Source organism: Rutidosis leptorrhynchoides, chromosome 4 (genome assembly GCF_046630445.1).
Source record: "Rutidosis leptorrhynchoides isolate AG116_Rl617_1_P2 chromosome 4, CSIRO_AGI_Rlap_v1, whole genome shotgun sequence".
Taxonomy (NCBI): Eukaryota; Viridiplantae; Streptophyta; class Magnoliopsida; order Asterales; family Asteraceae; genus Rutidosis; species Rutidosis leptorrhynchoides.
This window is the reverse complement of record NC_092336.1, coordinates 89,778,431-89,790,425: the sequence shown is the minus strand read 5'-3', so window position 1 is coordinate 89,790,425 and position 11,995 is coordinate 89,778,431.

The following is an 11,995-nucleotide window of genomic DNA, read 5'->3' as shown; positions in this document are numbered from 1 at the left end:
AATCCCGTTTTCCAAACAGTAAGTACCTCCTTACTTCTCCAAATTCACGTTTTAAGCTCCTGAAAACGCAATTAATTGATTTTTACAGGTAACTTTCCAAACACTATTATTTGATTATTTACGATTTAAAAACGTAATAATCAAATAATCAACTTCTAATCGCAACCTAAATCTAATATATAAGAAATTAATTTGAATAAAAAATATGAATTATATACTCATGCGTTATGTCATACCCCTTTAGTCCTAAACGGTCACAATTGGACTTATATAAATTTTTTTTTTTTTTTTAGTAAAGGGTTTTACCGGATAAATATTATTTCAAAAATAATAAAAAATACAAATAATAACAACAACCACAATCGCATTTTGCAGCCTTACAAACAACCACAAATCAAGTTAGAACCTAATTAAATGCCAAGAAAAGTACTAGAAAAATCATAAAAAGAACTAACAACACATCTAGACCAAGACATGAAGACAATAGTCTTCCAACCAAGAGTGCTACGACCAGCCCGCTGTGTCCCTCTTCCACATCACTCTCTTCATCTATCAATTCCCATTATGTTTTTTTTTTTTTTTTTTTTTTTTTACCAAGATTATCATTATAGTCCTTGTCATGGCCATGAAACAAATTATCGTATTCAAATTATCCAACACCTGAAAAGCATTACCTATTGACATCTTATCCATTATTACTCGTCCCAGCTTTATATAGATTTCTCATCTCGTCAATGTGGACTAGGAATCGTCTTCTTATTTATTGGTCTGTAACAAGTTTAGGCTTTGCCTTGCTTAAGCTAACTCCCTCCTTTAGTTTGTTCCCCATTTTTTTATCCACCAGTGCAACACTTTTCCCTTTCTCAATGTGTAGAAATTCATCCTCATCAGCATCTTTCTTCTTCTCCTGAACAAAGATGTTCTTTGGGCACAAAAGATCATTATGGCCAAAGATTTTGCAACACGAACATCTCAGGAGTCTCCAGCCGCATTCCACCTAAACCACCTCAGTGGTACGTCCCACACCATCAACAGATGGAATTGCTACCTTAATTTCTTTATTTAATTCGGTCTCAGCAGATACCTCTATTATAGCTCTTGCAAAATTTAAAACTTTGGCAATCACATGCATCAACACATATAGTACTTGTATAACATTCTAACATCTTTAGAAGTCCTATCTTTAACGTTATTAAACAAAGTCTATTTGCAGAGTGGAACATCATGCAATTTTATCCAAATAGGCACTTTAGTTAATTCCTCTTTTGTTAAGGATACACAAGGAGTCCACTTGTTTAGAATGATTGAAATCATTCTAATCATCCACGGACCCTGTTCCAGATCATCCATTAGACTTTCTGAGTTGAAAACTTAAAAAAGAAGAAACTCTTTGAGTTCCTCATAATCTTTTCGATACCGAATTTCTTCGACACATTCATAGCATGTAACGACCCAAAACGTTATACGAGAAAAACACGCAAATATATATATATATATATATTATAGGAAGCCTGGTCAGGGCATTTTGCGCGGTGCGCAAACACTTGCGCGGCGCGCGCTACAGCGTGAAACAAGGTCAGAAGCCAAGACTGCACCCCAGGTACCTGCACTCAGCTTTTGCGCGGTGCGCACCCATTTGCGCGGCGCGCTTTACTTCACAAAAATAGTTGTCCGAACTTTTTACATACAAAAGACAATTTCCGACATAATTGCTTAAGCGTTAGACCATTCCACAAGAGACATAAATTCAACACTTCAAGAGGTTACGAGTTTACAAAAAGGGTACAATGATCCGTACATCACCAATATATTTTCGACCCACGAGTTTAAGTACCAAACAAAAGACGAGCATGATGTTTGGGGTTAAACTACCCAAAACCTAGGTCGAATCACAAAATCCTCCACTATCATATCAAAACCGGGAAGTCTCTAATTCAAACGAATACCGTTGCCTTTGTCCACGCCGGAGCTTGCAATCACATACTCATTTACCTCATACACGCTAGCAATATAAATAGCATATCGTCGCGAAGTACAACGCTAAAATCTCCAATACCATAAGCTAGCGCAAACTATAGCATATATAACCCGAACAATACAATATGCTACACTACAACACAGAACCATGGTTAACCACTAGTACAAGGGAATGGTGCTCGCTGTGACGACCCGGGAATTTTCGACCAAATTTAATCTTAATTTTTATATAGTTTCGACACGATAAGCAAAGTCTATTAAACCGAGTCTCAAAATGTTGGAACTATTTATCATAAATGCATTTGACTTTGACTATTCCCGACGATTCACGAACAACTTTTGATAAATAAATTTATATATAAATATATGTGTGTGTATATATATATATATATATATATATATATATATATATATATATATATATATATATATATATATATATATATATATATATATTGTTACATAATAAATTGAAATACGTAAGAAAGATCTTATATGATTTATTGTTAGAATTGTGTATGAAAGTAACACTTGTTTATTATTTTGATTAGAACAACCGATGCATGTGAATTATGGGGTCATTTATCATATGCATTATGTGAGGCAATAAAATGGCTGCTAACTTCTTCCTTTACACATGTTAACTTGAATTGGAGATATATGGTTTATGGTCAACATAGTAATCAATTTAGACACTTTATATATCCTTGACCAAGACACATTAGTAGTATTGCTTTAGTATCATTTTAAACTTTATATATATCACATTCATGAATCAACCCTCAAACACACCCATGTTCTCTTTTCTGAATTTTTAATAATTCTGGTTGCTAGTAGATCATATTAGTATATATATGTTTGGACCAACTAGCATGTGTATACATATCAATATTATATAAACTCATAAATATAGAAACCCACTCGTAATTATATCTACTATACTATTGGGTCACAAGATGCTTTACTGTGTAAATGACCTGTGCAAACTTTATTATGTGTTTTATGGAAAGCATATGTAGACACATACATTGCATGATCAACCACCATATATTCCTTTCTCTATTAGACAAACACCAATGGACAAATAACTAATAATCACGGATGTTTTGATTGAGTCAATCTACCCACTATTTCTAATTGATACAATCACACTAATATAAGTAAAATTATATAATACTTTACTATATATTATATAATTACATTGCACATATAGATATAACATGTGTACATGAATCATCCTTCTTGATTACTTCAACCTGCCTTCTTGATTTCAGTCAATGGAGAACACCACACCACCGGTCACAGGTTCTGTTTTCCTGTTTAGGATCGAACCAAAACACCAACTAAAAGCTACCCTCCTCGAACCATAACACACCACTGCAATCCTTGTTCACCATTTTCCTCCACCAGGTAATCACCATCAATTATTGTACTGCTGCTACCATTTTCAACTGCCCATAATCACCATCATCATCACCAAGCTACCTGCTATGTTATTGTTTCCACTGGACTGCTGCTAATACAACAGTTACTTCTGCTACTGTATACCAGGTTTCATGACAGTTTCAATTGAAGGAACTGCTACTGTAGCTATACTGTATATTACTTTTTATTTCGAGCTCAAACACAAACCAAGCACCACCGTTGTGCTACTAACTTACTGTTATTACACCTGCAAATCATTAAGCCGGTACACCTTCGATTTCTAATGTTAAATCATGAATCGAACCTATTTACAATATGATACTCAATCCTTCTTATACAAATCAAACAGATAATAATAGATTGATTAATAATTTATGATGAACGATGATAGCTTAGAAAAAAATACATAATTATATAATTAGGTAACTAAATAAAAGAACATCATCTATTATTCTGCTTTCTGATCCAAAACAAGACCCCATTCCATATCCTTATTGAACCTGTAACCTCTACGACTAGTGTTACTCAGATTCTATAGTACTACCGCTTCATTTTTCTAATTTGAATCACTATCCAAACAATCACTAACCCTCATCATAATTATTAATCACCATCCTCATACTCATCAAGAACACCAAAGATTGTTACCCTAGTTCGATCAAATAAAAGTACAGGACATATCAAAGGATTTAAAAACTTAATAGAAATTGAGAAGTCAATCACATACCTGATCCGTTGATGAATCGATGATTTATTGATCGATCGGAGAATCAATGACCTATTCAATCGATTGATTGTTGCTGCAACCTTCTTCTACTCGATTCCTAAAGATAATCAAATTCTGGTTCTTGCTTTTGTCGATGAACGGAACCACTGAAACTAGGATTGATTTATGATGTAAATCGTTGGCAAACACATTAGGGTTATGGTTGAAGATTTAGGGATGATTTGAAACTGTGAGTGCTCGAGCTGTTTTTGGATCCGGATTAACAACGAGCGGTTTGTTTATAAACAGGCCAACTAATCTGTTATGGACTTTATCATTTGAATGGGCCGTAGAAATGGTAGTTTGAACTAGCCCACTATCATGGTATACTATAATTCTTATTCTTATTATTATTAATACTATTATTATTAATTATTATTAGTAATTATTATTATTATTATTATTATTATTAATTATTGTTATTATTATTATTATTATTATTATTATTATTATTATTATTATTATTATTATTTTTAACATTATTAATATCATTAGTATTATTTTATTTTTATCATTATTATTAAACTTAGAATTTTATTAAAACTACTATTATTATTGAAAGTATCATTCTTACAAAAATTATTATTTTATTATTATTAAAAACTATCATTTTCCTTATAAAAAAATAACATCATTAAAAGGTAACATTATTATTATTATTATTATTATTGTTATTATTATTATTATTATTATTATTATTATTATTATTATTATTATTATTATTATTATTATTATTATTATTATTTTTATTATTACTATCATTATTATTATTATCCTTAATTTATTATTATTACAAATATTAAGTTTTGCAAACTGAAGGTATTTATATAAAAAAATACATTACAATTATATTGATATTACATATAATTATATTTTATCAATAAAATATTAGTAATTGAACTATATATTTTTATCATAAAGACCTTAATGTAAAGTTCTTACTTTTATGAATAAATTATTAAACTACCTTAATAAGAAATTATTTTATTAATATTAACAAATGAATTAATGAAACATAAAACAATTATATCACTTGCAATAATATATAAATTCGTTCGATTACCATTATATGTGTTAATAAATATATAAATGATATAGGTTCGTGAATCCGAGGCCAAACCTACACTTGTTCATTGTAGTCATATGTATTTTTACTACAAAATACATTATGTGAGTTTCATTTGCTCCCTTTTTAAATTCTTTTGCAATATATATTTTTGGGACTGAGAATACATGCGCTGCTTTTATAAATGCTTTACGAAATAGACACAAGTGATCGAAACTACATTCTATGGTTGGATTATTAAACCGAATATGCCCTTTTTTTAGTCTGGTACAGACACCCTAATTGACGCGAATCCTAAAGATAGATCTATCGGGCCCAACAAGCCCCATCCAAAGTACTGGATGCTTTAGTACTTCGAAATTTATATCATGTCCGAAGGAGGATCCCGGAATGATGGGGATATTCTTATATGCATCTTGTGAATGTCGGTTACCAAGTGTTCAATCCATATGAATGATATTTTTGTCTCTATGCATGGGACGTATGTTTATGAGAAATGGAAATATGAAATCTTGTGGTCTATTAAAATTATGAAATAATTATTTATGTTAAACTAATGAACTCACCAACCTTTTTGATTGACACTTGAAAGCATGTTTATTCTCAGGTATGAAAGAAATCTTCCGCTGTGAATTTTGCTCATTTTAAGGACATTACTTGGAGTCGATCATCGCTCCGGGATCAAATGTTGATGACTTCGTCCAGATGGATTAGGACGGGGCACTACAGTTGATATCAGAGCAGTGGTCTTAGCGAACCAGGTCTGCATTAGTGTGTCTAACTGATAAGTCGTTAGGATGCATTAGTAAGTCTGGACTCCGACCGTGTCTGCATGTCAAAAGTTTTGCTTATCATTTCGTGTCGAAAATTACCTACTTATCATCCTTAGAAAATTACCTGCTTATCATTCCTAGTCTTGACACGTCTTACTGCCTCTATTGCATAGACAGTGTATAGATAAATTCATATCTTAGCGTATATGTTATTGTTACCTTTGCCTGATAGTTTCCGTAGATTCCTCCGTAACTTATGGGATTTTAGTATTATATATGCATATGTAAATTATGTATTGCAGGGTACTAATATACATCCTATAATCTATTTCTTATCGAAAATCCTTCATCTGATCGTACGAGATGAATCCCTCAACCAGTTCGAGTCCCTCAGATTTCGATAGCTATTCCGATAGTTATTCCGACAGCTATTCCGATATGGAATTCCACTCGAACTCCGAAAGCAGTATAACCAGAATAAATCAACCAATCAGTCATCCCTAATTCATTTGATGAGTTCGTAGTCGACTTAATCAATGGAGACGCGAAGAAGGCGATCCTTTTCATCAACCGAATTTACCTCTTGACGATGAACCTAAAGCAGTTACCGACGAACCTGTCCGTAATACCATTTTCTCGATCATTTCCAGAGTATCTCATCATGATTATATTCTATCCACAATTCTAAACCTTATTCATCCGCTCGTTCCGACCGACAATCATCCCGGAATAATAGAAGAAGTTAGCGAACTTCGCGCTCGAGTAATCAATTTGGAGAATATGGTGCAAAACGTACCAGCTTCATCAACATCACCGGCATCAACAGTACCACCAACAACACAAGTTTCAACAATCCATGCCTCAACATCTCATTCTGTACCTCGAGTATAATCATCGTTCTACGAATCGTTCTACATCATTTATCTTCGTTCGACATGGCGATTATGTAATCTCTAATGTTTTAGAGATTATATATTCTTGTTCTAACGGTAAATCAAATGAGTTTAATATCATATTGACTCATTGAATCCATGATTACATCTGAAGAAAATATATATGTATATATATTTTCATAAAGATTGTAATTAAAAATTCTTCCGTACAAACTGTTAATGATGAAAATATTTTAACGGGTAGGTAATACCCGAGGAATAGTTAGATTTCACATTAATAAGTTACACTGTACATTCTTCGAATCTGATTCAACGGTCAATTATCATCCTACTTACATCCGCAGATATACGAATCTGATTCACCACAGAATAACTATTTTTATTCAATTTCATATTTGGATTTTAATTTACCAGAATCCAACAAGTGGCATAATGAAGAAAACATTTGACAAAATAAAATTGGTTAGAAACAAACAAATTAACTATGAGAAATTCTGTTAAGAATCCACGCTAACAAAATCCTAGCTAACTGTTCCTAGCTAACTGATTACATTTTATTTATCGCAACTTATTTATCGCAATTTAATTATCGCAATTTATTTTATCGCAATTTAATTCTCGCAATTTTATTTATCGTCATTTAATTTCTGTTATTTATTTTATGCACTTTAAATATCGGGACACGTATACAAGGTTTGACATATCATATCGATGCATCTATATATATTATTTAGAATAACCATAGACACTCTATATGCAGTAATGTGGGAGTTAGCTATACAGGGTTGAGGTTGATTCTACAATAATATATATAGTTTGAGTTGTGATCGAGTCTGAGACATGTACATGGGTCACGATACATATTAATAAATTCGAATATTATATATTAAATTATATATGAATTATTGGACTGATAACTGTGGACTATCGACTGTGAACTAATGACATTGAACAATTAAAATGAATTAAAATATTGATTATAACATATGAAACTAAATAATTCTTCAAGTTTGCCACTTGATCTCATCTTAAACCTCATTGTATCTCGACGTTTACAATCTGCGTTCAAACCTTTCGTGATTCTTGAAAACATCTCAATCGAGAGGATGAACCAACCGCACTTCATCTACGTAAGAAGAGATTGATGCATATAGTTATGCATTTGAAAACACTCGATTCCTGAGTAAACGTCTAACACTTATCTGCACTAACTCCTTTGGCATTGTTATTACCGAAATTAATTTTACAATTCCTTTCCAAAGTAGCCAATTTTGTCACAGCTCCAACAAATCAACTTCGACTCTTCGTTTGAAACAATCTTATTATAACTTTGATATATATGCGTGCTCTTTTATTGTTACCGGGGGACGTTTTCATATTCCACCATGTTACCATCAGCGTTTAATCATCTAAAAACACAATTCTCTTGAAACCACTTCGGAATGATAACTAATGATTCAGATATCATAGCATTAAATGCAGAGGAAACAGAAAAATTGTAAATGGTCTAAACGGTCAAAAGTTTGATGATAAAGAATAGAGTGTTGGGAACGCTCGATAGAAAATTTGGTACTAAAAACAGATTGAGCAAACCATGAAGGAGACCAAGGCCAAATACCAGGACCATACCATATATTCAAAGAATCTAGGTAATTCTGGATCCGATGAAACTTTCAACGAATATCTTGCTCCGAAGTCATGTTAAAATCTTGCGAAAAATCTTTCTCCATCAACCATCGAACTTAGAAATTCCAAAATATCATCATCAATGTCTTCGATATTTTTGAGGATATTTTCATAAATATTCTTGTCCGAAATTATATACCTCTTCGTGCTTCCTGTGTTTCATTATATTGAAAACTTCTGTAAAAATCTAAGTTTAATTTATGAATAAATTATGGAGAAATGTAAAGAAATTTGTGATGACCCGGGAATTTCCGATCAAATTTAAACTTAATTTTTATATGTTTCCGACACGATAAGCAAAGTCTGTAATGTTGAGTCTCGAAACTTTGGAATAGTTTATATGAATACATTTGACTTTGACTAATCCCGACGATTCGCGAACAATTGTTTGTAAATAAATATGTATATATATAAATGTGAGTATATATATATATATATATATATATATATATATATATATATATATATATAATAAATAGAAATTATAAAATATAATTTAAACATTAAAATTAAATAAGTACAATAAGATGTAAAGTAAATAAGTTGTATATATTAAATGTAAATGCAAGTTAAGAATATATTTAACATAATAGATTTCATTACTAATTACTAATACAATACTAATCTCAATACCTATATTAATTTATTGAATATATTATAATTGTAATTTATGTATTATCAGTTATTATAATTGTTGTTATTAAGTATTACTATTATAATTATTGTTAATGTAATAATTATTAAGAGTTATAAATATTATGATTATTATTGTTATCATTCTTATTATTAAACTTATTAATTAACATTGTTGTGATTATTAGTATCTTATGAGTATCATTGTTATTTATTGTTATTATTGTTAATATTATTTTAATATACGATATATAGATAAGAAAAATTGATATGGGTAACTTGTTATTAGGTATTGTCATTAAGAATCATTATTTTTATATACGTTTACTATTATTATTAGAAACGCAATACAATTTATTAGTATTATTATGAGTATTGTTAATAACAATATTATCATATTATTATATTTTTTTAATAATATTATTATTATTAATACCACTATTATTCTTATAATTATTATTAATGGAAATTAATACAATATATTATTATCATAAGAAACCTCATTTTTATCTTTATAACTATAAATCATTATAATTTTTATTTATAAAATTTCTAATATTATTATTATTAATCTACTTAATTATTTATACTGAATATATATAGATCACGTAATTAATTGAGACCAGTTCACGAGAAATTAAACTATTCTGAATCTTGTCTTCTTATTTTTGATCTGATTATTCAATAAAAATCCATTCATAATATAAACAAAATTGACAGCTTCCATTTTCTAATTGATTGTACGAATTCGTCTCATATCACAATCACACTATTTCGATTTTTTGTTTCTGGTCTCTAAAACTAAATTCCATCACAGATATATACAAGATTGATTATCAAACGATATCAGCTTTATTTATATATATTTTTTTATTTCCTGTACGATCGAGTAATCCTTGTTTAAATTGTTACACGTCCTAATCAATTTACAAAACAGCCAAACTGCTTTTACTAGCTTCATATATCTGATCTTTAACATTGTATAATATCATCCCTCTTGCAAATTCAAAAATGACACTGAAATTAAAGAGAACTCAGTCGTGTTCTCTGTTCGAACTCAAATAGCCAAAGTCTCGATTTCGTAAGTATTTTTAAAATCTATTAACGCAGTCTATTAGGATTCATTTATGAAAACTTTCTACAAATTTTCAATCTCTAATTCCTTCAATCAAATACGAATTTTCGAAGTCAAAGTTTTAATTAAAAATTCAACCGAACAATCAAAGATCAAATTAAAGTCGTAGGGTTTATTGCTGTTGAAATTGTTGAATTCAAAAGTTTCTATAAAGGATTTAAGACGTATGTCATGTTGAAATCTTAAGCTAAAAAGGTCGAATTCAGAAACCCAATTGTTGTGTTCTTCATTATTTTCGTCGAACACAGCAGGTGAGGTTTAATTTTATTTATTTTCGTTTTCCAAAAGTAAAACATAGATATTGATTGCTTACAGTTGGTTTGAAGAATCAAGATCGTTGTCTTGATTAATTTATTAAGTTTTGGATCGATGTTGAACTGAGGAAGAAGAAGATAACATATTATACGAGTTAAATAAATTAAAAGAGGGATCAAAGCAGATAAGTCGAGGCAGAGAGATGGTTTAGATGGTGTTCGGGTTTTCGAGAGGTCACAGGTTCGAGTCCAGGGGCAGTCACAATATTTTTTTGAACCCATTTTACTTAAGGTAGATTTCAAATTTTATTATTATTATTATTATTAGTTATTAATTATTATTATTGTTTTTGTTATTATTATTATTATTGTTATTATTATTAAGTAGGAGTGATTATTATTAATATTATGTATTATGAATATCATTATTAATGTTAAAGTAAGTGTTATTATGATTTCTAGTATTATCATTATAATTATTATTATAATTATTATTATTAATATTATCGTTATTAGGAACGTAATAAAAACTTTCATTATAAACATTATAATTAGTGACAAAACAATACAGCTTATTATTATTTTTGTAAATATTGGTAATTGTACCATTTTTAGTATTATTATTATTATTATGAATATGTTTAGGATTATTATTATTATTATAAAACAATACAAGTTATTATTACTCTCATTAATATTAGTATAAATATCATCTTCATAATTATTAGTTTTACTATTATTATTATTAACATATGTATCAATTTTAACAATATCGTTAGTTATATTAGTACTATCAATATTAAGAAAGTTATTATTATTAGTAAATCATTATTATCAAAACTATTATTTTCGTTACAAATAAATATTTTGTACCTAAAATATACTTAATACATAAATTATAATCATATTTATTGTTTATTTATCACCTACCAATTATAATAACATTATTTATATAAATAATTATATATAACGAATTAAGAATATTTTCATATAATACTAACCATATATATATATATATATATATATATATATATATATATATATATATATATATATATATATATATATATATATATATATATATATATATATATATATATATATATATATATATAGATATATTAATATAACCAAATATCTAGAAATTAAACATTTAAAATATATACACAACTAAATAAGTATAATATATAATTCAAGTTATAATATGTAACCTTGTTCGAATACGATTATACATTTTAATATATATACAAATGATATAGGTTCGTGAATCCGAGGCCAACCCTGCATTGTTCAGTTTGTCTAATGTTGTCATATGTATTTTTATTACAAAATACATTAGGTGAGTTTCATTTGCCCTTTTTTACTCTTTACGTTTTTGGGCTGAGAA